Source organism: Corvus hawaiiensis, chromosome 3, assembly GCF_020740725.1.
Source record: "Corvus hawaiiensis isolate bCorHaw1 chromosome 3, bCorHaw1.pri.cur, whole genome shotgun sequence".
Taxonomy (NCBI): domain Eukaryota; kingdom Metazoa; phylum Chordata; class Aves; order Passeriformes; family Corvidae; genus Corvus; species Corvus hawaiiensis.
This window is the reverse complement of record NC_063215.1, coordinates 119,453,111-119,480,757: the sequence shown is the minus strand read 5'-3', so window position 1 is coordinate 119,480,757 and position 27,647 is coordinate 119,453,111. Positions and strand designations below refer to the sequence as shown.

Here is a 27,647-nt window from a genome sequence, read left to right as displayed (position 1 = left end):
TCCCCTCTCCATCTCCCCTCACAACTCTCCTCTCCATCTCCCCTCACAACTCCCCTCTCCATCTCCCCTCACAACTCCCCTCTCCATCTCCCCTCACAACTCCCCTCTCCATCTCCCCTCACAACTCCCCTCTCCATCTCCCCTCACAACTCCCCTCTCCATCTCCCCTCACAACTCCCCTCTCCATCTCCCCTCACAACTCCCCTCTCCATCTCCCCTCACAACTCCCCTCTCCATCTCCCCTCACAACTCCCCTCTCCATCTCCCCTCACAACTCCCCTCTCCATCTCCCCTCTCCATCTCCCCTCTCCATCTCCCCTCACAACTCCCCTCTCCATCTCCCCTCTCCATCTCCCCTCACAACTCCCCTCTCCATCTCCCCTCACAACTCCCCTCTCCATCTCCCCTCACAACTCCCCTCTCCATCTCCCCTCACAACTCCCCTCTCCATCTCCCCTCATAACTCCCCTCTCCATCTCCCCTCACAACTCCCCTCTCCATCTCCCCTCACAACTCCCCTCTCCATCTCCCCTCACAACTCCCCTCTCCATCTCCCCTCACGGCCCCATTCTCCCCTCGCAATCCCCCTCTCTCCCCTCACAGCGCCGCCGGAGCCGGATCTTCACCCCCAGCACAGGTACTCGCCATAAACACCGAAAATACTGATCTAGGAGAGTCTGGAGGGGGGAAAAAAAAAAAAAAAAAAAAAGAGGTTGAATTTGGAGATTTCCGGTCCTTTGTGTCATAGAGGGAGGGAACTTTTCTTGGGCTGGATGGAATCTACATAAATAATTTTTGCCTCCCCCTGTGCCCGTGGGTAACTCAGCAGCTGTTGATGTCAAAGACTGAGGAACACTTTCTGAATGTATGTTATAAGAAACGGGTTCTAAGTCATATTTGCTGCATTTTAGTTTTCTGTCATCATAGAAAATATATAAACAGTCCATAAGTCAGAGCGATTGGAACAGGGAAAGATGTTTAGTCTAATTACCCTGTGCTATTTGTTTGGATGGGGAGGATATATTAGGCAGACTTTTTTCTTCCCTAGGAGTAATTAAATATGCTCCCAAAAAGGTTTCTGGTTAAACTGCCTATTAAAATAGCACATTTGTAATTCCTATTTCACATATTACTAGCTTCAGAATTCCAGTGGCTGGAACAAAAGGAGCTGAAATTATATAAATTAAGGGATAGTATTAGAAGAGAGCTGTATAACCAAAGTAATTCTCTGCTCAGATGTGTCCTCTGAGTTTTTATTCTTTTCAGACACATAAAGATGGCCAAAGGGCAGGAAAAATGACTGCAGTGTTGAACTATAACTGCACACAAACCCAAGTTTTCATTCTGTTTTCAATTACTTGAGCGATCTGTACAATATTCCAACCCACCAGAAAATTAATGCTGGTTTACCAGATATTCACCTTAAAAAAAAAAAAAAAAAAAAAAAAAAAAAAGGCCCAAATCCCTTCATGTTTCTATTGCTGCTTTACAGACACAGTCCTGTTAACTGGGATTTCATGGGTATAAATGACTGGAAAATTACCACAAAACGATGTATTTTCTATTCTTGTTTTGGCATGTCTGTTGCGATTTCCTGAGGAGTGGGTAAATTACATGGAAATTGTCACATGTAGTGATTAAAAGGGTTTAAAAATCAATTTCACCTTGCAAGTTGGTAGAGAGGGGTGACTCTGCGTGGGGTTTACTCTGAGTTAGTGGAGCCTGGGGCTAAAATGCAGGCTTGGTTTATTTGGTCTTAGTTTAGTGTTTATGTTAGTATGTGGTGTTACTTGCTGTGGTACTACTGGAAGGCATCTGGGAGTGCTTGATGGCCTTAGCCTGGGAACACTGATCAGAAAACTCCTGCTGTTTGAAGTCTGCTCCTGAGGGAAGGTCTGTCCAATCGGCTGGTGACTTCAGCCCTAGACTTTCAAATAATTTTGGAAAAGAAAGGTAGATCCCAAACAGCCTCATTAACACCATTTTTGTTAACACATTTTTCCTCAATTTTAAACATTCCAACAGGTGTCTGGGGTTTTTTTTGTTTACATCAATGTGAAATATTTATTGATGTGAAGAAATGCCTTCATCTCTTTGAGAGACAGGTTTGGTTTGCACATATTCCTGCTGTGCACAGGAACATTTGCTGCTGATTAGAGGGGTACAGCTCTGTTTGCAAAGCAAAGTGCTTGCATGAACAGATTTCTCCCCTTTGCCTTCTGGTTTCTCTTCCTGATTGGAGTTTTCCAGGTGCAAAATGGTCTTCATTCAGAGAGAAGACCATCTGTGTTTTGTCGATGCTCAGAGGAATAAAACTTTGCAGCTGAGAGCTGATTTCAGTCCCTCTCCTTTCCTGCCTTGATGCTGGAGTTGGTTTTGTGGCTGTGCCAGGCAAGTTGGCAGAGGCTGCTGGGCCTTGTGAAGTCATGCTGGGCTGTGGCTGGAGCAGCTCCCCGCTCCTTTTATCCTGTAGGAGTGTGTTTGTTTTGTGTAGGAATGTCAGTCTGTCAGAGAAACAGCATTTCTCCTGCAGACAGTGACAATAAACATTGCGTCGTGTGGTGCTTTAGCTCCAAGTCCAAGATTCTACATCCCAGCCTCTGCTGTCGGCATGGCTCAAAGCAAAGCCGTGGATGAGGGAGAGAGATAATGCACAGTGGAGAGTACTCTGAAGGCCTTTGCTGTAGTGGGTGCTGTGAACCTCCCTGGGATGTGTTGCAGGGGTGGTTTTGATCACTCTGTGCAGTGCAAACCTCCAAATCTCAACATTTGTGTGTACGTATCTCCCTCCTGGCCATGGAGGTCATGGCAACCAAAAGTGGTTTCCCTCAAAATTTAACAATGCCCATTTGTTGGCGGGGGAATGAGTAATTGCTGAGGGGTAGCACCTCAGTAGTGGCATCTGGGAGGTTTTGGTCCTAGGCCAGCTCACAGCTCTGTCATGTGGAGCACCAACGCAAAAATGTTTTCTGTGCTTTTGCCATGTCCAATTATTTGCCTGGTGAATGGGGGAACTGTTTTTTCAGGCTGTAAATGTGGCCTGATTCTCTGAGCCCCCATTCCCAAACAGGAACGCTCCCCCTGAAGGCTGAAGGGAGCAGCACACCCGCGTGTGGTGCAGGACTGTCACAGCAGCCCTCGGCGCAAGCAACAGTGATTAGCAATTTCCAAAGCACTTCAGCAGGTTTCCATTTCCAAAAGCAGCTCCCGGATGGCAGGAGAAGCAAGGAGGCCCCAGCCTGTCTGCACATGGTAGGTGACAAAGTTCCTCAGGTACTGATATGCTTTAAAAATATATATGTGTTTAAATTTTCAAGAATGCTGATTCTTATCTGGTGGCTTGTGCAATTTTATCGGTTGTTTGCGTAAATAAATTTTTATCTACTCCAAGAATTGCCATGAATTTTGTCCTGGCAAAGGGCTTAATAAATTGCAGGAGACAAAAATGAAGAGGAAAGTGCAACCTTTAAATAGAGCATAAAGGAATCATGGACGGACATGGAATTTTTTTGTTTGTTTTCCTCTGTAATGGATGTACAATATTTTTATCCATTACTAGCTGTTGGCTGTGGAAGTGAAAATATAGAGGCGGGCGATGCAAGGCCATAGAAATGAGGAAATACTAATATGTAAACCCATCTGCATTAAAATATTGCACTTGCCCAGAAGAGAAGTAACACTGGGTGTTAGTAGTGGTAGCAGAGTGATGGTTTGCTATTAGCCCTCATAATTTATCCCATGCAGAGTGTTTCCTGTGGACTAAGGGCTTGACAGATCCTCTTAGGCATCCTGGTGTAGCAGGAATCAAGGTTTTGTGTTTCACTCTTAACTCAGTGGATCAAGGAAGAGAAGCCAGAAAGCAGAACTGATGATTAATTTTCGGGGTGTGCATGTTATTATTGCTGCAAATCTGTATGGCTTAGTCCACGTCAGGATTGTGTGGTCTCCAAGTGGCTAAGGACATGTGCCTGCTTGCTCCAGGGGAGCTGCTCTGTCGTATTTGAAGAATTTTCAAGAGTCCCTCCTTGGGGCCTGTAGGGTGGGCAGCTCGGCCACTGCTGAGCTGGGGTGTTCAAAGAAGGTGGGCCCAGGGTTTCAGTTTTATTGTCTGTGTTCTCTCTTTCTCCAAGTGGTTGCATCAGTGTGCTTTGGGCTTAAAGGGAATATTGCTGAACATGTTACGGGTTTTAAAAAGTCAGTTTGATACTGCTGTAGGTCAAGAAATCACTAACTAGCGGGTTAGCCTGCAGTCAGTGCTGCGTGGCCATTTAGAGCTGATGATGCAGCCACAGGTTGTTAAACAATTTTAAACAGGCCTATTTTCAAAGCTTGTAAAACTAACATTTAATGAAGTGAAACAGATCAGTGGTAAATTTTGTGCAGCAGCTCGGCTGTATTGATTGCAAGGTTCAAAGACTTTCAGTATGGCCCTATTAAACACCTATAATGTTAGGGCTGAAATGACGCTTGGCAAATGCTAACAAGGTTGAAAATAATTCCTGCTTTCCAATGATCTGCTGCCCTCCAGTCAGCAGGGAGCGATGGGAGCTGTTTGGTCACACAGGAGTTGCTCCTGGGTTAATCTGGGCTGGAAAGAAAGGAACTTCTGTGCTGGTGCAGTGGCAAAGGCAGCCCTGCAGCACCTGCGGCTGCTGAGTGTGCGGGTGTGGGAGCTCTCCCTGGGTTCTTGCGCTGTGCCGCTCTTGTCTGTTGTTCCCCGAGGGGATTTTTGCTGTTAACGCGTGGACAGGGCTAAACCTGGGCCAAGTGTGAGAGCAGGGAGCAGTTTGGCCCCTCCATGCCTGGTGCCTGGGGCACTGTGGGTGGATGTGCACGGTGGCTCCGGGCAAGGACCTGCTGGAGACCGTGACTGCCACAGCGGCTGTTTGGCAGAGCACCTGAGAGTGTAATTTAGCTGTGCTTGGCTTTGGCACGCTAAAAGCTGGATCCTGGCTGCAGCCCGGTCCCCTGGTGAGAGGTCTGTAATTTGTAACCACTCAAGGCTGCCGGCGGCTTTTCCTCTGCTCCACGGATGTATGCCCGACTCCGCAGGCTCAGCTGAGCCATGCCCCCTCCTGCCCAGCAGCAGGGTGGGAATGCGGGAAGATGTATGATCAGGCAGGCAGTATGGCAAAAATAAAATCCATGTGGATCAACTGAAGAGTTTTAATCTTGCCTTGTAATAACTCCTTATCTCTCCATCCCCCATATCCATTACAGTGTGGTGTCACTGAACGCTGCTCGCTTGCAAATCAAAGTGTCCCCATGCAATGTAGTGACTGTAAATGTGTACACACACACACACCAGGAGTGCACCCCTTGCTGTGAGAATGGGGGGTGTGCACGGAAACAAACCCACGCAGCTTCCAGGGCGAGTACAGCAAGGCAGGGCCTTAGGGAAAGAAGAGTCTGGGTGCTGCGTTTGACCCTGGAAGCTCCTGCTCCGGGTCGGCTGACATCCCATGCTTCACACCTGGGTAGGAAGGGTTGTTCTTCTGTAAAACAGCAGCTCCCTCTCCCGCATATATTCTGACAACAGCAATTAGAAACATAGCAGCACACCAGGGAGCTGCTAAATATAGAATGGCCTGAAGGGATGAGCTTATGTTTCCTGGATTTTTTTTGTTGTGATTCCCCACCCCTGTCTTATGGATGGTGCAGGAGAATTTAAAGGTCAGGTGAGCAAACTAGCTCAGAAAGAGGAAAAGGGATCCCTACCTCTGCCACCATGGCATAAAGAATAGGAGTAAGGAAATTCCATAGGGAAATAAAGGACCATTAACTCAAAATGAGTTTTTGCCAGCCTGTGGTGGATAAAGCTCCTGCTGGTTCAGGGATAAGGAGGAGGAAGCAATGCTGAACTAAGGGAGTGTGGGGGCTTGAGCACAGTGGGATGTTAGCTCTGCACTGGAGCTTGGAGAAGGGAAGTTTTGCTGAGGCCCAGCCCTGACCTGGCTGGGCCCACAGTGCTCTGGGACATCACAGCTCCTGTGCAAGAAATCCTGCCTTTAGGAAATTCTTTCCCTTTAGGAAATGCACAAAGAGTGAGAGCTTCAATTCCTGAATGTCTTAATTCAGAATGAGTTGTTGTCAGTGCTGCAATAACACAAATTTTGCTTTTGCATAATATATTATTTATTTAATGAAGGCTGAATGAAAGAGCTCCCTCACTCCCTCTCTGTGGTGTACAAATGTCTGGGGAGGGTTTGGTGCTTGCTTCAACAGCTCACGCTCCTGAAGACTTGACATCTTGTTTATGTTACCTAAATAGATACGTGCTATTTCCAGGAGCTGGTGTTGGGCTTCTATGGCTGTCTTCATACACAGTTTCATTTTTAGCATAGGAGAGGTCACAGCATTTTGCCGACTCAAAATACCTGACACTGACAAGAGGAAGCAAATTTCATTAAATAAAAAAGGGGTTAGCACTGCACAGGCTGGTTATTTATAAATAGTGCTGCCAGTTGATACCTGATGGTTTATTGAACTTAATGAAACTCCTGTAGCCAAATGTGTATTTAAGAAGGCATTTGACCTTGGGCATCTTTCCTGCTGAGGGGATGCTGTCTGCTGTGTCAGTGGTTCAAAATCAATAACCTCCAGCACCGTCCTATTGAGAGCTCTTGTACTTAAGGGTGATATTGTAAAAAGTGACAATATTCTGCTGATGAATGACTTGATACCGGTATCCCTGTGGGAAGGGTGGGCAGGGTTATGTGGTGACTCTAAAAATGCACTGGTAATGAATGAAGAAAAATTCTGTTGGGGATGCCACTTTATTCATTTAGTACTTGGAGCTGCTGCCCTTCTGTCAACCTTTACCAATGCTGTCCCTGGGGGTCCGAGTGAGACCTGTTTGCTATTGTGACTCACAAATTTCATGAGACTTGTTAGGAATTCATACTTTGCTGTTCTCCTGCTCTTAGTCATTGTAACAGGTTGATAGTCCTTATGTAGAAATTACACTTGTATTGTACACAAAAATCACTGCCCAAGTCTCACTTTAGGGGCTGGCTGGACATTTTAGGCTGTTGCCTAGAAACAGTTTGAGGGTGAACATCAGGAAAGGAGAAGAGCTCTCTGAGGCAGGAGTAAATGGGGGTAAACTGGCAGTGGCTGCATTTATTGTATCAACTGGAAGAGAATCTCAAGCTAGAAGTGTCTGCCTTTAAAGGCCAAAGCAAAAAGTCGAAGTTCCTTTTGAGTATGACACTCAAGTCACATAAGGGGATGTACACTGGTAGACAGTTGGGTGTGTTGCCTTGCAAAGGGCTTTTTACAATATTTAAGGCTCCAGACTAACTGAGATGCTGTACATAGAGGAGCTTCTGTGCACAGCATCAGTCTGAGGTTGTTGGCACTAATTATGAAACTAGGCTGAGCCTGGATTTTCTGGGTTCCTGGGTTGGGAACTGGGGCGTAGATCAAAGTGGATCTGTATGAAATATTTTGACAAATCTACTTGCGGCAAACCTAACTTGTGTTGGAAGATGTGTAGCCTTTCACAAGGGTAATATTGTAATACTGTTACTTCCCTGTAAACATCCCTATCATGGCTCAAACCTCTGGCTGTGGAAACACTCCTGTGTCTCTTGCTTGACGCAGGCTGACAGGAAGAGAAGCAATAAATGCAAGTGTACATGTCGATTTTTAATTGCAATTTTCCAAAATAACTTTTTTAATAACATCTTTTAAATACTTTATGTATTAAGGAGCTCAGCGGGTCTCTTCTTAATATACAGTGTGATTAATTCAAATGAGAAAAAATAGTCATGCAGACAGGCTTTTCAGCTAACGAACAGGATGCATAAAATATGCTCTGCCTCACTAAGGTATTACTGTTGTCTGACATTTTTGGAAACTCCCATGGAATTTATTTTGCATTAGCTTCTGGTAGTGCTGATGGAGTGGGTGAATTATTGCTTCTTTGTCTTGAGACTTGAGCTAATCCTCTGTGCAGATTTTTGGAAGTTTCTTTTGCACAGTTTGAAGTTAGGCTCATTATAAAGAGAATTGCACACAAGAAAGTTTATCCCAGCAGCACAGGCAGAAGAGACACATCACTGTGGGTTAAGGCAGTAGACCTGTAAGTCCTATTTTTTTGTGCTAGCAAGTCTTAGAATTTTGTTGCTTGCTTTAGTCCGTTGTACATTATCTGTGTAATGTTTTTAAGTACCTGGACCATGTGCAGAGCACCTCCTGGTATTCTCTACCTGAAATACCAGTAAACTCATTTGGCAGGGAGTCCTTCATTTCCCATGCTCAATGAAAAAGCAGATTTTGCTCTCTAGCTTCTAAAGTCATCTTATTACAGAAGAGATTTTCTGCCCTGGAAGAAAACAGAAGAGGAGTTGCTAAAGAGATAAATGACAGACTCAGCCTTAAACCCTGAACTTGCAATTTATTTGCGGAAAATGTTCAGGGAGTGCAAAGACAGGACATCTGTTTCATGTTATTCCCAAAGCAACCTGCTTATTCAGCTGCAGACATCTCCGCCTGCTCCTCTAATGAGCTCGGATCTCACAACATTCCATGTTCCTTACTTTGAACCTGGGCAGAGCTGTCTGAAGCAGGGGAGCACTTCCTAAAATTTAGCATAGAGAGAACCCTCTGCATATGTGCTGTTGGAGTCTCTCTGACTCCCACGCTCCTGGGGCTGTGATGGCTAAATTAGGCATTAGTGTACATGCTCCTAATGTAGGATGTTGTGTGAAACTAGAGCAATTTTGGGGCTGGTGAGGGGTTTGGGCTCTGGCCTTGAAGACAGAATTTTTCAGTGTGATCCTTTTCTAATGCACTGCTGGCATTTGACATTTACCATTGACTGCTTATGCAAACTAAGAGGTAGCAGAAAGACACTAATTTCAATTTCTTTTCCCCCCTCCCTGTACTTTAATTTCACAAAGTAAATATCAGAAAGAACTGCTTTGCAGGTGATTTTTAGCACAGTGAGCATAACGCTCAGGGAATGCAGCTGAAATCCTTGGCCAAGGCTGCAGAGTCACTGTTTCAAAATGCATATGACTTTGGTGGAAGCTCTGGACTAAGTGCTCCCAGCCTGCAGAGGTGCCCGCAGCAGTGGGAGAAGTGCTCCAAAAATGGTGCAGTCATCTGCTCAGGCAACCTTCTTTGGCAGGAAGGGAATGCCCTTGAAACTTTACAGAAGTGGCAGATCCTGGTCCGAGTCCCCTGCTCTGAAGGTGTCCATGGCAGTGGGGTGCCTGCCCTCCTTTGGAGGCTGGGGATTGAAAGTGGTGTTCAATTGTACCTGAGCTTTCTGAGCTGACTTCTCGTGACCTGTTCGGAGCAGAGTAAATGGGGCAGCAGGGAAGACAAAGAATGGCTTTTGTAAACTCCCAGGAAAGATTCCTTCTTGAGCAGAAGCATCCCTGGGAGCCTTGCTGTGTGTCCTTCCTTATACTGTGCTATTTTTTGCTCTCCCTACAGTCAGATACACATTGTCAGACACAAATCCCCTCATTTGAGAAGGACCTTTGGTGTTTTATGCTAAACACTGTCATCAATGAGCCATTTACTTGGTGTGATGCCTCTTGCCTTTTATCAGCCACTGTTTCCCAGACTAGTCTTGGCAAGAGAGGATAGGTCTTTGACAGATTCCCAGGAGGGCTCAGGGCAGGGTCCATTAGGATAGGGGCGACAGCTAAGGAGAAGGAGTGTAAAACTGCCTTGTGCTGGCACCTCCCAGTAAATATTCTCAAATAATTCAAAGAACAACATGATAGATTCAGTGTACCAAGCCTTCTAGCTGCCTTTCCCACAGCAAATGTTGTGTTCTGCCCCAAAAGCCGTAGGTATGGATACGTGTTGGGAGCAGTGGGCAGCCCAAAGCCAGGAGGCTCTGGAGCACGTGGCTGGATTCAGGCACAGGGTGAGGCAGCCCAGTGGAGTTGAGGGAGCCGTTTTGCTGTCCTACGTGCAGTTTGGTAGTGTAAAGGTGAGTTAGGGAGATGGGATGGGAGTATCCAACAGTGACGGTGTTGTCTGTAGTCACAGATCAGAAAGAGAATTTCTGGAATTGTGAAAACAGCTGCTCAGTGCCATCCCAAATATCACTGCCTATGAAGGAGACAGATTTATTCTCCTGATCAAATATCTTCCCAATTTTGTCACCCTGACCAAAGACTCTTGTTCGTCATTGGTTTTTCATTTCCCACTAATTTTTCAGAGGATCAGAGTAAATATCAACAGTGCTTTTTGGTGCCAACAGAATCCTGGATGTGAGACTGGATGAGCTGTGGTGGCAAACAATCCTGGCCTGGAGGCACTGGAGCTGCTTTAGCAGCTCTTCTTGTACCTCTGCTCCCTGTGCCAGGAGCTCTGTGTCACACTAGCGGCCCCCTGCCACGTGCGAAAAGCAAGTGGCAGCGAGACTGAGTTACACGATCATCTCTGATGTGAAATCCGACTGCTCTGGCACGGTGATTTTCAGAAAGCTTCTACATCAGTGCTGGGCTGAAGGAGTCTGTGGGATTCTCTGTGACATGTGTCTGTATGTTGGACCTGACTGGATGAAACTCTGTAGAAGTGGCAGATTGAAGGATGTGTGAAAAAGATATGATCTGCAAAAAGCAACTAAAAATTGCATATAATGAAAGGGGATCTGCAAGTAAGTGTTTCAGTACAGTGCACCAAGAGAATCATCTTTATCATCGTGGTGATAGTCAGGTCCTCTCTGCTGCTGTCTCCCAGGAGCAGCAGATCCAAAGAACAGAGCTGTGACTTTCTCTTTTGGAGTGAGCAGGAGCAAATCACCTCATTCTCCACGAGGAAAAAAATTGCCAGTGGTGTTTGCCTGTTGCACAGAGCTCAGCACTCAGATTGTCTTTAACTGCAGTGCCTCCATTTGTAAAAAACCATCTCATGATAATTAGTTTTATTGGGTTTGGCCAACTGCCAGGTAAAAAGCTGGATAACACATAGTATTGGCATGGTGCCCCACGGATCCAGACATGCTCCATTTCCAGTAGCTTTTGGAGTCTTTAGTGACTTGTACTGCACAGTTATTGCATATCCTGAGTCAGTGGAGGCAGCACAGTACACAGCTAAGTGCCTTTTGCAATGCCCAGTATTAAAATTTATTGTATTTAAGTTGCTATATGGGTAGAATCAAGTATAATGATTTTCTCTTTGTAAATGGGGTGGACTTTTCCTGTTATTGGCGGTTAGGCTTGCTGGGGCAGAAAAATAGATGAGAACATGGAATTACAACAGGCTGTAAACTCAGTTTAGCACCAACTATATATAATTATATTTAAGAAACAACAATAATGGCTGGAAACTATGGCATGATAGAAAAAATGCGAATCCTCCCTGGAAGAATGCCTTTGCTATTTGTAGCCAATTTCACATGCTTAGTAACTTAATTCTACATTGATTTCTGTAAATGGTGCTGTAGCTCACAAGGTGGCATTTAGCACCTGGAATGGAGTAAAGAGGGGCAGTGGCCCCTCAGAGGGCACTCAGGGCTCTGATAACTCTTCACTGGGACCATGAGAAGTGGGAGGCTATTATAACAAAATTCTGCACACCATCAAAACTTCCCCCCCTTTCTTCCCAGGAAAGGCCAAAGCACAAACACTTGTTTGGAACCTGGGACTGGGCTTTTAACCAGGGACTGGGATGTGCTGCAAGGAGAACTGCTGATCCCTGCTCTGTGTGTTGCACCTCTTCCAGAAGTGACCAGGCCTTTTCCAGACCCACTACTGTAGTTTTTCCTCCAGTGACTAAAAAATAAAATATACACAGCAGATGTGAGACCCACTGGAGCACCAAAGAAAGATTAATAGCAAACTAACAGAGGTGGATGTGACTGAGGTTTTGTCCTTCCTTCTGAATGACCAAAGAGTTTATTCACTCCTAATTTAGAAATTAGAATTAAAAGGGGGCATCTTCAAAAAAAATTCAGTTCACAGTGGCTTAGGACTTTGTTCCCTTGTGTTGCTTGCTAACCTTGGCAGTAAATGTGACATTAATATGTGGCTGCAGGACCTCAGAGGATAATCGCTGCAGGCTCACAGCATGCGGGACAGGCCGGTGCCCTGCACCTCAGAGCCAGCATCCATCACACACACAAACCAGGCATGGCAGATGCAAAAGATCAGCTTGTGCCCGTTTAACCACGGGGCCATGCTGTAAAGTTCTGTCCCATTTAAAACAGTTGATTAACTCCAGTGACATCTTTACCATTATCTCTACCAGTCAATAGATTTGTCTCCATCTAAGCTTTCCTTTAGGAACAAGAGAGTTCTTGATACCTCAGCAGGCTGTTTGCAGATACCAGTTTTGTTTAAGCACTGTGATAACTGACTGTAAGGGGCTGATTTTATTCCTGTAATATTCATGTTAATAATAGTAACTTTTGAGAAACCTGTTAAAAGTCTGCAATGGTATTGTAAAAGAAAGGTCAGATGCACCATTCCCCATTCTGTAATGATCAAGTTAGTAATTTTTGATGGATATATTAAATGATGCTGTTGTCCCTGGGCAGATCACAGAATCAAAATAGGCTCCTATTTCATTCAGAGTGTAACACCTGCAATGAAATGGTCTTCTGGCTAAAACAGGTGTTTCCAACAGAGGGAAGGTTTGCTATTTTAAACTGCATCCAGCCAATACTGTGGGTGTCTGCCAATAGACAGCAACCCATAATCTATATATAAATTAAACAAAACCCCTTCATGAAAAGAATATTATTAAAGCTGCAAAGTCAGGCACTTGGAGGTGAAGAAATGCCAGCATCAAAGTTTCCTGGGTGACCTCATTTTGTCCTCTCCTTTGCTTGTGCACATGCATAATGATGCAGTTTATAATTATACAGCCAGAAGTTACTCCTTTTTTAATGCCATATGCCCATATTCAGCACCTGAAATGCCCTTGCTCTTGGGGCTGTGCAGTGCTGGGGCCTTGCCTCTGGATTCTTGCTACCTAAACCAAAAAGGTGATTTATGGAACAACACCAGACTTGTGCCCTGGAGAACGTGTTGGGCTGTTGTCATGTGGATTCTGCAGGAATTTAAGCACTCTGTTAAAGCCAGAGTTGCCACATTGTGGATGAGGGTGTGAGAATGGGGCTCCACACCTGCACAGATGCTGTCAGAAATGGGCTTTACATCCAACACTGTGAGGAAAAATTATGCTGGAAATCTTTCAGGAGTTTCTCCTGGTGTTGTGTGTCTGGTGAGCCCTGGTGGGATTTTAAGCTCACTTGAAAGTAGTACTTGTGCTTTATAAGGCAATGTATTTCCTGGGGAATTTGGAGCATCGTTCTGGCAAGAACAAAGAGGACAAGTTTCTCCAGTCATCTGCTCCCGCATTTTAAACCTCTTTCTGCATACTTCTGATCCTCGGTACATAAAATATTATTGTAAAAAAGATTTATATCAAGAGTGTATTGTAATGATTCTCACACAAACAGTGATATTTGCAACTTTCAGAATGAAGTAATTGGGTATGATTTCATACTTCCTTTAACAGACTTAGCAGCACCGCAGCTCCAGTGACTGATGGTGGCTGCAGATCTCGCTGGCCACTTCAGCAGATCCGTCCCTCTGTGATCTGCTGCTTTTGTGCCCAAATCCCTGCCAAGGCATGGAGAGCTCTTGGCATGGCTGGAAGGAGCTCAGCACCCACATCTGAGTGTGTGTAAGGGGCCTTGTCTGTCACCTGGGGTACCTCAGCTGGCTTTAACTTGCTCCTGAGCTCTTGGCTGTGTGTTGAGCCTCTGCCAGCAATGCCTTTCATTTCAAAGTAAATGAAACTGGGACTGGTCTATGTAAGTCTGCTGCGCTCCAGCCAGAGCTTCCAGCAGTGCTGACGGCATGAGATCAGCTATAGATCGAGGCTGTGCTGTGTCCTCAGCTTATCTTTTCCGTCTGAATTGTCTCACTTTTTGTTTTGTGTCCTCTCTTCTCGCTGCTAGATCTGAGGGTTGACTTTGTAACACTCTCTGTGCTGTTGGGGCAGGGGGTGTCTCAGCATGTCCTGCTTGTGCAGGACCCGCCTGCCTGTGACTCGGGGACCAGTGTCTGCAAGGGCTTTCTGATCTCTGTGAAGTCATAGTACAATATAGATATTGAAACATGAGAGAAGAACTCGGGCACAGAAAATGAACAGAAAATCAGCTTTTCTGTATTAACTCTTCCTCTGCTGTGACTCTTGCACTGTGTGTGCACAGCTGTCTCTGGTTTTGAATTTATTTATGGTATTGTCAAAAAAAAGGGGGAAAGACCTCAGTTTTATTCAGCATGATTTTTTGGATAGATGTGTTAGAGATTATAGATCAAGTTTAAATTTCTAGAACAAATGTGTACATTTACACATGAAAAGTTCAATTGTTTTCTTTTTAAATAGAAGGTTTTGTTTAATACTTGAGTTTACTCTTGCTTCAGAAGGCAAAGGAAATCCTGCTATAGAGCCAGGGACTGGGAGTCAATAACAGAAGTTAAACTGAAATTAGACATGAAAGATTTTTTTTTTTTTTTTTTTTAAATCTTTTGTCTCTGGCGCCTGAGAGAATGGTGCCTTTCTAGTTGAAGGCATCACACAAAAGGAAATTCAGCCTCATTGGAAAACGTTTTATTCCTCCGAGACAGAAGGGAAAGTCTGAACAGAAATATTTTTAAGTGTCAGTCTGTCTCCCTCTGATCAGACTGTGCAAACTCACCACTCCTAGTTTGATTTGGGGGGGTTACTTTGCAATTGTAAGCCTCTGGCAACAGTTGGCCCAAATATCAGCAAAGACTCCATCAAACCCCTTGAAGACATTTGGGAAAATAGAAATTTATTTACATGTTTACTCATTGAATAGTCCATGTACAATAAATTTAGCAAGGTTGCATCCTGACATAAGACGTTTGCAGAAACTTTGAATTTTTGAAGTTTGCAGAAATGGAGCAAAAATGTGAGAGTTTGCAGATCAAAGTGAGTGGCACTCACCTCCTGGGGCAGGCTTGGGGTCTGCTCCCTCTGGAGGTTTTCCTCAGCTTTTAGTGGTTCTGTGTGAATTATCCTTCAAATATGTTTCTGTAAAGGAAATACCATTCCCAGAGGCAGGATCAAGCTGCTAAAGGTTGTTCAAAGAAAAAATAGCACCGGTTTTATTTACAGAGACAAAACTTAGCCCATGAGGTCTGTAGTATCAGCCTGCCTTTATCCCTGTGGTAACGGCTGGGAGCAGGGGTGTGCAGGTGGAATGGGAAAGGACTCGGGCTGGTGTTAGGGAGAGCTGTGTGTTCACACGGGGCTTGCTGGTATTCCATTTGGGTTTGCTCAAAGGGGGCTGTAATCTCATAAGCTTCTATTTCAGATAGGAATCTAAAATATGGAAGGACATGCCTAAATTGCAGAGATCTGAGAACTCATGTGAAGCTTTGCTTCTCCAAACTCCAATGTTGTCAAACTCAGCAGAAAAGTGCTATAAATGTGGTGTAAGTGAAAGCCACATCAGACTCGTGGTGTAAAGCCTGTGTTTGAGACAGACATCTCAAAGACAACGAATATATGCAAGTCACACTTGCTGCTAAGGAACATCCTTATATCCTTGTAGAGAAGTTTATCACCTTCCTGAGCTCATAATGGTGATTTTATTTTTTTTTTTTTTCTCCTGGCTTGAGCCGGTGACTGAAGCTCATGTGCTTACAGAGGACCAGCTTGCTGTCATCTCGTTGGCATTCTGGTTTGCCACTTGCAATTAAATCTAAATGTATCTATGTGCCTTCCCCAGAAGACAAGAACCTGCTTGCAATGAGCTTCCTGGTGACAGGGATTCAACTTCCCACTGTGCTCACTTTGTCTGACCTTTGGAGCACCGAAGGTTGTGATGCACCAGCCTGCAGGGACCTGCACGATGTCTCTTAATTGTGCTCTGTAATCAGCGGCTCGTTTGCAACCCTCTGCAATGACACAGCTTTGTCCTCCAGCTGAGGGCACCACGAGAGGCCACTCTGCAGGCAAAGGCACGAAGGAAGATCAAACACTGCCGGCAGCTCTGCTTCGATGCTGGGAGGCTCCTTGGATCTGTGAGAGGGACCTCAGCATGTGTTTTATGGTGTATTGATTGGCAGAGGAAGCATAAAATACTGCCTAAACCCACATTCTCTTGGGAAGCTTCCATTACCCAAGGCAAAACAGGACCCAAAGGGCTGGGGTCCTAAAAAGCATTAATTCCCCTATAAAGATGTGTGTGTGACCTTGGATTAATCCAAAGTCAGGAGAAATAGGTCCCACTCAGTGTCTTGCAGGAGTTTGCAGGCTCATGGAAGGACCCTGTGATACACACCATAATAAACTCTGCAGGGATTAAACTGGGTGAAGCAGAGGAAACCTTCATTGCATCATCAGGGGTGAAGGAGCTGCAAAATTGTTCCACTTTTCCAGAAAAAGGAAGAGTGAAGAACCTGTACATTGGCTTTGCTTTGGATTAGTAAAAGTCTGTGTATAAGCTCTATGTAGAAATGGGGGCACTTAGAAGTTGTTGCAAGAACACCTTTCACCCCAGCAGCACAAAAAAATGCACTGTTGAAGAAATGGAGACCGCTGGGGATGGTCCAAGAGAGATGGGACTTTGCTTCTTCAAGTTGTCCGTGGCTCAGGTGCTCCTCTGCCTGGAGAGCTAAAAGTGTAAGGGCAGAAATGGCAAGATAACCCCACCATTGAAATGAATTGCCATGTGCTCAGAAATGGGTTGGACAAGACACTCTGTGACCATGAAATCACATTTTGGAAAGGCGGAATTGCATAAGCTTAGCCCTGAAGCTGCTTCAGCCTTGTGGAAGATGTGAGCCGATAGTGTAGGATGGCTCTCTGAGTCCTTCCTGGAATATTTACCCTCCAGAGTCCTTTCTGGAGCATTAGGCTTTCTCATGTAAAACAATCATTCCCTGCTTCAATGGATTCTCATGAAATATAATCTGCATAAATGGAACTACTGTAGCCGTGTCTGGGTTGAAACATACAATGCTGTAAGATGGAAAGAAATGGTTGTGTTTTTCCTCAAGGCAAAATTTCTCATATTCTTGACAGCTTTTGAAAAAAAAGGTGGTGTATGTGGAGTGAAAATCTTTGATGGGCAAGTGAAATAGTGAAATAAAAATGAATGATAGCTCAGTTGTTTCACTTTTTAAAGGCGAGGTCCTAAATTTCTAAAGTGGCCATCCAGATGCTAAAAGGCATAACTTTTACAATTTATTGCAGCACATTTTCTCCTTTATGTCCTATAAAACACTCTAGCTGTTCATGACCATACACCTTTGTCAGAGCATGTGATATGTACCTGAAATGTATTCATTCCCTCCAGCCAGGGGACCCCCAGGACTGTGTTTGCTTCAGCCTGTTTTACTGGTCCCTGTGACGAGCAGAAGTTGGAATGAGCTTTAAAAACCTGATGGTAGTGATGCCAAACCAGCAAAATAGTACAAAGATTCTGTAATCCATGTTTTCCTGCATGGACTGGGCTCTAAAGCAGGCCTGGCCTCCTGTGGGATGTGCTTGACCAGGAAAATGCAAATGTAGTTTTTGTACTTTTTATCCTTTACTGTGGGAGAAACTGCATCTTGATGTTGTAGAGAGTGAACCTTAGAATCACCATGAGGACAAATGCAAACAAATGTAGCTAAAGAAGAGTTTGTTCTCTGCCTGGGAGGGAAGAGGAGGGTGAGCTGAGAAACCAGACTGGGGGAGTGGCTGCTCCTTTCTGACACCACTGACTCCAAACCCTGGGGTTTCAAGCCAGGGCCAATGTTTCTCCTAGGAGTAATTCAAGCCACAGCTGATAGGCCCTGGGCAGGAGCTTGGCTGGATACCCCAGACCTGTTTGTTGTGTGCTGTAGAGCAGATGGGATCCACATGAGGTCCAGATTTCAGAGTCAGGATGTTTGCAGCCCAGGCAGGGTTCGGCAGCTGCCTGTATGTTTCTTGTACACATGGTGAAAAGTGGGCCAGATTATGAGAAGGGGGTGATTCTGTGCGTGTCCTGGTCAAAGCCGGTATATCATGCTGTGCTTTTGTAGTAACCAGCATTTTTAACAATCTGCAGTATTTGTATGGCCTTACATTTCAGGGGAACCAAATACATCAGACTTAATTGCCTTCAAAGTGCTGCAAGAAAGAGCTCAGCACAGGCTGTACTGGGAGATCAGTGCTAGCACAGGGACCTCAGAAATGAGTTTTTACAAGCTCAGAGCTTTTACACATTGATAAATCAGTAACTTCTTACCTACCATAAGGGAAAGCAGCGTAATATAGAAGTACTGATGTTCAATTTACATTTAAACATATCCATATTATATGGATATTTGACACTTGTATTTATTAACCATACATTCTTGTTTATGTTAAATAATTTAAACATATAGTGAATACATCATATAGCCCATATATAAATACATTTTTTTCTTACAATAACTATTGGCTATATTTAGTTTACTACACTTTAGCTTAGTAACGTGAGTTTTAATTAAGCCTAGTAAAAATGTTCTCTCCTGTAACTGTTCGGTAGAGAGGTAGGACAGGTTCCAGTGGTAAATGCGTTTAATCTCGTTAGGGAAAAGGGGAAAAAAAAAAGATCTTTTATGCATTCTAGTGGTGAACGTTAAGGACAACATCTGCTGGGAAGATCTAATGTTGGGTTGGAAATTGGACAATCATATTGTTCCTAAATAAAGTGATCCTGCCTCTATGGGCTTAACTGGACATGAGGCTGATTTATAGTGGGCTACTTCCGTACATCAAATTGAATGTATAAACATTTTCATCAGTATATATGGAGTATTTCTAGACTGTATCTGGGAAAAGGTAACTAACAGGCAAAAAAGGAGGTTTCCCAAATTGCCAGTATTTTTACTGGTGTAAATATGAATACCTCTGCCAAGGCATTATGGTAGATGGCCCACATCTAAAGACCTTTCAGTGTAATGGGGATTTTTCCATTGCTTTCTCTGGCATTTGATTCAGGGTCCCTTTCCCTGGAATTTGGCTGAGAAGCCTCAATAAAGCTGTACAAAAATTGTTTATTTCCATTGCTGCTTAGCAAACCAACATGACATGGAGTATAACATGGTTCTGGAGGTTTAGTTGGGTTAAATTGTATTTTTTTTTTGCATGTTCACAGGCTGCTCCCTCCTAGCCTGTGGATTTCTGCCACAGGACTTATTTATTGCTCTTGTCTAGAGATCAGGAGCTGGGTGGTTACATCTGTCCTTTCCTGGTCAGACTGCTCAGGTGGCTCAGGTCAGCAGTGCATTCAGACACCCTCTCAACCACCTCCAACTCAACTGAAACACCTGGTCACACATGGGGAAATTTTGTACTGTGAATTCGTATAGGAGCACATTTGGAAGGCTCTGAAGAATGCCTTGGGTGTTTTCATTTTTGTTATTCCTGCAACCTTTGCAGAGATTTAACACCCGGTTATATTCGGATGCGGGATCACTTCTGAAGAACTCTCTGTTCTCACATCTTCTATACAAATACTTTTTCTGTATCAGGTCAGGGCACAAATGCTACAAAAAGCGTGATTTATTGGTAAAATAGTGATTTTTCTGAGAAAAGTTCAACAAAGAAAGGCCAAAACATCTCTTCCATCTGTCTCCCAAGAAGTACAAACTCCATCTTGAGATACTGTTTTTTGATTCCATGCTTGGAGACAATTGAGAGCCTGATTCCTTCTCCTGAGAAGAGTAATAGATTTTTTTCTTTTAGACTGGGTATGGTATTTGAAATGCTCTTGGGGTGCTTGCCTTCACTTATCTTCTGTTTCTTATCTCTTGAGCCAGCCAGTAAGTCACTGGAAGGGTTCTTTTTTTTGTGTGTTGTGAAGGGATTTTTTCATTCCTTTCCATGTTATATGTCTTTATCATTTATATTCAGGGGAGTAACAGGGCCGTCGAAGATTACCAGGCCGTGTTGCTTGGGAATCTCAGCTCTGCACACATTTGCCACACGTTTGATTTGTAGGTAGAGAGTTTAAAATCTATTTTAGGGTGTTTCTTTTGCAGTAAGTGGAGAATGGCTGTCACCATGAAACCCAACTCTTGTGGAAACATGAGCCAAGAACAAATATATTTTACTGCTTTTGCGGGTAGGGCTCCGTTCCAGTTTTGTGTGCTGCGCTCTGATCGAACTGCTGAAGGCAGCCTGTGTGAGAGTGTAGATGTAGACTGACACCCTGCCTAAATTAACATGTCCTCCCTGTTTCTGGGGTCTGAGAGTTTTTTGGGTAAATATTGTGCTTGTTTGTGATCTATAATTGGTTTTGATCAGTTACATTGATGGAGGGATGGATGTTGTCTCCCTGGGGAAGGATCCATGACCCTCCCTGACTCAGCTGCATTAATTCACAAGAAGTTCTCCCTTCCTGAGCAAAAGGAGAGTTTCAGACCTGACTCTTCCAGAACCACAGTAAAGAGAGTCCAGATGGTTGGGAGGACCGGGATAAAACCTGGCTTACAGCCTGGGATAACTGCACAGTGAGGATATAGCCAAAACGTCCTTCTCTGGCTCTTCTGATACTCTCTTGAGCCTTCCTGCTCTCTTCCCTTGCAAAGATCCATATTGTCCTTTCCTGGCTTTCCTTTCCAGCTCTTTATTGCTTTAGTAATACCAGAAGGATCTCCTGCTCAAGCTGCCAGACAGGCAGCTTGTAATAACAGAGGCACAGAACCAGCACAAGAGATTTCCTGGTTTGACTAGGATTCGTGTGCAGGAAATCTCCTCCTGAGCCCCATGTGAGTGCAGAGGAACACTGCAGCCTTGCAGCCCAGCAAAGACATGGAGGTAAAACCCCCAACCACCCCAGATTCCTCCCCCACAAGAGAAGGGTAAAAGCATCAGTCAATGTCTCCAGCACCTGTTTCATTGAAGGCAGCAGCATTTGGGTGAGCACTCAGCCCCTTCACTCTGTGAGCCCTGGCTCCCACGGAGGGCAGCAGCCAACGTGAGACCAGCATTCCCTGACTTGCACCCTCTGACAGTTTTCGTCCTCTGCCTTCATCCAATGAGCTGGGTGTGGAGCAGGGGATCTGTGGATATTGCACTGCAAAGGGAAGTGATTCCAATAGGTGCTTTGGGAGAAGCTGAAGAGCATCTTCCATGGCCTTTCCAAACCAGAGTGCTCCGGAGCTGTCCCCGAGCTTATTAGCACTGAGCCCTCTTAATTCCAAGAGGCTGCTCGATGGCCACTTGGGAGATAAGGGAAGATTAAATAGAAGAGCATAAGTGCTTGAAGATGAATCCTTAATACCTATGATGAAAAGGAGGCTGGATTAAGTGAGAGTTGCACCTCTGTGAGCTTCATTTCAGAGCAGGGATAGCTGATCTCACCCCCAGCTGCCACTGGAAATCAGCAGGTCCTGGCTGAAGAAAAGTTCAAGCCATTCTGGCATTAAGCTAAAATCTTTTCTGGAGGTCTACACTTTAAAAAAAATAGTTGTGTAAGGGACTGAGCAGAATATTAATTGAGACTCTCAGGATCTGGTGGCAAAAGGATTGTTTAAAGGGTGACATGAGTTTTGTAAACACACAAGGGATGAAAATGATGAATCAGAGGAATGCTCTGGTAAAGAACAGCCTTTGGTCAAAGAAGATACTCCTTCCTCTAGAAGGTATCTTACAGAGAGCTAAAGAGAAGTGATAAAGTGTGAACAGTAGTCCTGATTCTTCTACTGCACTTAGAAAAATAAGGACAGACCTTGCTGCAATACACAGGCTCCCACAGTTGGCAGGAAGGGCAACCCTGGATGGGAGGAGTCTCTCTTTCTCTGGGCTGGACTCCATCTTGGCTCCAGGCTTGTCCATAGGGATTTCACCTCTAGAAGGAATGCTGTGGGAATGGCTGCATGCCAGTGGCTACTGCAGTGGTGGGAGGGTTTCTAAGAAAACCAAGAGGATAGGTGGGGTTTTGTCCTCTTGGAAGGTCCTCATAGGAACAAGAAAATAAATGTACAGGAGCTCTTGACTCGTGCTGCAGCTGCCCCAGGGTGTATAAGCTGATGCTGGGTGCCCTGGCTGTCCCGGAAGGCAGCAGATAATCCATGTATGAGGGAAGGGCACAGAAATGGCTCTTTCAAACGGTGCCCATAAGTAAAACTAAATTTTGAACAAAGAGGTGGCCTCTTCTCTTCCCCCCTTCCAAGGATATTTGCTGTTTATTGAATGGCATCTGACCAAAACTTGCCTGTTTTGCACTGGTGCAGCTGATGAACACTCCAGCCTTTGACTAAAGGCCTTACTGGTAGATCTGCCCCTACTGGGAGTCTGGTGGAGCTTTGCCCATGTCTTGACTGCCATACTTGAGCCTGTCTCTTAAAGCTGACCTGGGGAGAGATTTAAAAAAATGCTTTGGTGTGGCCCTTTTCAGCAAAAGGATTTTATGTTGCTCCTGGAAAGTCAATTGCCTTGATGAAGCTTTTGGCAGGAAAGAGGAGCTGCAGCTCACAACTTCTGAGGGACTAATCTTGATGTGTTTATTTCTGGTGTCTTTGTTGGAGCTCAACCATTTTAGGGCAAGCACTTTTTTTTTTTTTAAACCTCGGTCTGGATTTTGTCATTCTCTGAGAGCTCTGAGGTTGTAGAAACCCTCTGAAATGTGCCTGCAGCCATCACTTTGGGGCCTGTTTCACACACTCGTGCCTGAGCTGGTGTCAGTGCCCTTTCCCTGGGATTGCCTTCCCTGCAGCCCTCACTGAGGTGCCGTGGATGGGAGCACTGAGCAGAACGTTGGCTTTGTTGGTGCTGATTTCCTCGCATTGTGGTGCTTTAGGCCTGGCAGCAACTGGCACATTGTCAACCACTGGAAGCCAGGAGATTCCAAAGGGAAGGTCAGTGACAGGGCACATCCCACCTGAGGGAGAGTCAGTCGATTGCACCAGGCTGTGCAGGCTTCCCACAGCTTTCCAGACCATTAAGTGTGTTAACATCAGTGATCTAAACCCACAAGAGCCAGGGAATTTGGACTTTGGGGTGAAGCTCAGGTTTCTAAAATGCATGTCTATGCCTCAGTAGCCCTGTGTGTCCTCCACAGGGAGTTCCTGGGGGGATGTTTGTTGGAAGCTGGAGCAGTTGGCAGAGCCCAGTGCTGGGGATGGACTCTGTGCTGCACCGAGAGTTGTCTTTGATGTCTCTCACTGGTTGCTATTGTGACTGCTGTTGCTGTCAGGCAGAAATGTAGCACAGTGAGATGAAGACACTGATCTGATTATGGTGACAGACTATGAAAATAAACTTTTCTCTAAGAGCAGAGTTTTGACAGTTGACTTTTTTTTAAACCCATTCATAAAGCTTGGGATATTATACTTTCTTACTGTTCAAAGCGAAAGGTTGCACGCACTAGACACACATGGATATGTAAAATTAAATGCATTAAGAAAACAAATAATTTTGAGTCAAATGTACACCTCTTAAAAACTTATTGCATTTCTGGCTGTTTTGGGTCTGCCTGAGATGGAGTTAATTTTCCCCACAGTGCTGAGCTTTGTCTTGGTAGCGAAAATTTGTTGGTAAGACCCCAGTGCTCTGAGCAGTGCTGGCACAGCATCAGGGCGTCTCCCCAGCATTCCCCCTCACCAGCAGCCTGGAGGTGGGTGGGTGAGAACTTGGGACACAGCCAGGACAGCTGACCCAAGCTGACCAAAGGGATATCCCATTCCATTTGACATCAGCAGCAAAAGTTATGAGGGAGGAGGACGGGAGGCACATTATGGTGTTGTTTGTCCTCTGGAGTGATCCCTATGCACCCTGAGGTCCTACAGCCCGGGAAGTGGCTGGACATTGCCTGCTGATGGAAAGTAGAGAATGAATATTTTGTTTTCCTTTGGTTCTGTAAACTGCCTTTCTCTTTATCCATTAGATTCTTCCCATCTGATTTTCTCCCTACCCTGTCGTGCTGCGGGGAGCGATAGAGCAGCCCATGGGGACCTGGCCTCCAAGCAGGGTCACCCCATCACATCAAGGGACTTTTCTCTTTATCCTGACGGCACTGGGATCAGCTTTGCAAAGGCAGCTGAATGACCTGAGCCAGGAAGTAACAGAGCCTGATTGCTCATGGATTTGTACCTCATAATTGATTGGGCTTTGGCAAAGCCTTTCCTGCAGGACAGAAATTAGTAAGGCAAGAGCTTTTTAAGAAAGTTAGCTTGCAGTCACTAGAGAAAGGAAAACTTAGTAATTATATATGCAATCAGTTCTGCTGGTGAGACAGGGATTGAGCTTCCTAGAGAACTGTCTGTGGAAATCTCTTTGTCTTTTTTTGGAAACAAAAAACTGTTGGAGAATACTTTGGGGAAAAAAGGTCATGACATTTGAGAGGGGAAAAAAGAAAAACACAGTACAGTGATTTCTCCCGCCCCCCAAACCTGAAATCTGCAGTACCTGGTCTCCATACTTCTGTCAGCAATTTTCTTTCCCCTCCTATTTTTGCAAGAGAATTTTAGTATGAATTGTTTCATTACTTGTGAGGCACAGGAATTGCCTTGATTTCCCCCAGCCTGCACTGTACCTGTGCCCTGCCCTTCTGGCACAGCCCCTCTCTGCGTTGTCCCTTGAATAATGAGTAATGAGCTTTTGTCGGGGATGTAGCACTGGCTGGTGGGAGAGGGTTGGGTTTGGTTGGCTCTGGTTGGCTCCTGCCAGCAAACACAGAGCCATCAGCTGGGACAGCGATGGAATTCCCTAGTGAGGTGTCAGGTGTGGTAAACTGCACTCTGTTCTAGGAAGATTATCTGTAGAGAGGCTGTTATCCAACAGAACATAAAGAACATTTATTTATATTCACATTTAATAATGAACCATAAACTGCATCAAATCAAACATGGATTCCCTGTTGAATAGTGTTAAATTAATGGTGACTTCTAGTTTTACCTCCTTCTTTGTGTGCTGTAGGGTACTGTTTATGATGGGAGCAAAGGAAGTTTGTGTGTTATTGCACCAAATGGTTAAATAACATTTGCACTAACAGCAACTGTGCTTGTTTATTGGAATGCGGGCATCTGGCCTGTTTGCCTCCGTCCTTCCTGTTACTATGGATTGTTAAACTGTCAGACGCACTTTTGGCTATCAGCAATTGCATGCTTAAAGTGAAGGTGCCACGGAGGGACTGGTTGGATTACCCCAAGGGGATCCCTACACACCCCACTTTGGAGTACTCAACGTGCACCAAAGGAAGCAGGGATTTTCCCACAAATTTCTATGGCTTTGGATCATCCCCTGCTCCTGTTCTCTCACCATTTGCTCTGTCATGGCTCTTGCTGTCATCAGCAAGCTTCCAGGATTTGGGCACTGCAAGCAGCAGGTACCAGGGCAGTGTATGTAAGGGGGGGGTGTTGTACATGGGTGTTATTCTCTACTTGCATAATTTTTTGCCAAGGAAGTGATCTTTGAAAATAAAACCCAGCTTTCTGCTGGGATCTGTGTCTGTGAAGGGCAGTGGGAAAGGGATGCTGCTTTTCCCTGACCTGCTGGATTATATCACTCCTATTTCTCAGCAGAAACGTTCTCCCTTTGCAAGCGAAGAGAGGATGTCTCAAAGAAATCTCTGCAGAGCTCTGACCTGTGCTCCCAGTGGAGCTGGGGTTAGCAGCACTCCTGTCTCCAGCTGTGAAGAGTGCAAATGGGCTCTGCCAAGCCTTCCATATCCCTGCCAACTTTTTCTCACAGTTCAGTTGGTTGTTTTTTTAAGATTTGTTACAGAGCTTTTCTTTTTCAAAGTAAACCAATGCCATGAGCCTCGTACTTAAATGAATGTGTGTGCTCACGTAGGGGCAACTAATGCAATAGAAAAGTAAGGTTAGAGGTGATTTGGGTAATTTTCCAGTTTGTGAGTGGGCACAGTCAAGTCCCTCCACACAGTCTGGGAGAGCATCTGAGCTGCTCAGTGCTTTGGGGCACTACATAAAATCCAGGTGCATTTTGTGCCTGGATTGTAACCCAGGCAGTGTGGTGGGTTTGGGGAAGTGGTGCTTGTGTTTTTTAGCTTCTCTTCTCTCTTGAATGCGCTACCTTTGCAGTGCCTCTTGCTCTGATAGGCAAAATCCATGGCAGTTTGCTGTTTTTATAGCAGCCTTTTTTCCTAGGAGAAATATTGGAAATATGCTGTATCAATAGTATCCAACTCTGTTACCATTGGGAACCACCTTGTAACAACTGAACGTTTAAATCTTTCCCTTCTGTGGTTGAGAGAAAGATCTTCATTCCTCACTGTTCCTAATTACTCCTCTCCTCAGTACCTGCCGTGGGCAAACATGTAAATTTGATGGGATGAGGAATCAGCTTGGGTTATATACAGAAAAGCTGAAAATCTTGTGTCTGTATGAGACTGGATTTAGTGGGAGCATCCTGGGGAGCTGATGCACTAAATTTCACATGAACAAAGCATGGCCAGCACTTGTGCAAGGGTCCCTAATCCTCCCTGGCCATGTCTAATGCCACTTTTGAGCAACTTGCTGGAGTTCAGGAGCAACCACATCACTGAGGTTCATTACTCTGTTTGACTTGGAGTGCTCTGAACTGTCCTTGGCAAGGCAAAATCTGAGGGACTGGATTTGCAGTCAGTAAGGGACTGACTTATATTAAGCAGTAGAGAGTTAAGGTAGAATACACTTTATCATGTTTTAAGCCTTTAACATAAACAGTGATGGGTTGTTCTTATCTGAGTGCTTCCAAACAAGGTTTTGATCCCACCTCGCACATTGCTGTTCCAGCTGAGGGCGTAGGAAATCAAAGATAAAATGCCGAGATGAAATGACCTTCCCCTCCTTTCTCCCTGTACATGATTTACATTTAAGTCCAGATGCAAACCTAGATTTCACGGCTGGTTTTCTTGGTGTAGACTAAACCAAAATCTTGGATGCAAAGCTTGTCAGTGTTCAAAGTAAATGATATCACAGTTTATTTTCCTTTCTGGCAGAGGTAGAGTGAAATTCTCAGGCAGAGATCAGTGTACAGTGAAGAAAGCTTCATGGAAATGCTGCTGTTCACTGGAATGTATACTTATTTATTAAATTTCTGGAAATCTAGATGAAAGACAGGGAAGACAGAGGGATTCTCCTAATGAAATTGGCAACAGTAATTGTAATCAAACTAAAACTGGTTAGGTTTGAAACAAGATAATTTAGAGTTTGACCAAAGCTTTGCATTGTTGATTCTCTTCCTTTCTGACACTGCAGATGCATTTCTGCTAAACCATTACGTGTTTAGCATTGACTTCCACTGAAAACACATTAAGACTGTGGGAAGATTTTTGTCACAGCAGTGAATCACTAAGAAGAGCTGTGTGTGACATACGAGGACAAAATTGTTATTTCAGTGTTTGAACAGTGCCAGCACAAGGCACACAGCCCCTTTGGAAATGGGAAAAGTTGGGGATTGCTACAAGGCTCCTTCATCATCCTTCCTTACCCATTTGGTGCTGCTGAGCAAAGGTTGTGCTGGGGTGAGGATTTTGCTGCAGCTGGGAATGGAGTTGCTCCCTGGCCAGGGCAAGGAATGGTTGATGGCCATGGCATGAAAGGAATTACATAATTAGCTCCCACAGCCTGTATGGGAGTGCTGGTGTGGAATATGTCCCTAAACCAGAAATGGGCCATCTCTAGTGTTAGGAAAAGTGCTGTCTCTGTTATGCTCCCCTTCCTGCAGAACTC

The 27,647-nt window shown here is 44.8% G+C and overlaps 1 long non-coding RNA gene across 3 annotated transcripts in view; it reads left to right on the top strand.

Moving 5' to 3' along the window:
• The first annotated feature begins 3,045 nt into the window (after window positions 1-3,045).
• The window catches only part of LOC125323646, a 56,653-nt gene continuing 32,051 nt past the window's right edge, over window positions 3,046-27,647 (top strand). For all 3 annotated transcript variants that reach the window (XR_007202596.1, XR_007202595.1, XR_007202594.1), the window contains exon 1: window positions 3,046-3,252. This is a non-coding gene — a long non-coding RNA (uncharacterized LOC125323646). The remainder of the gene's footprint in view (window positions 3,253-27,647) is intronic.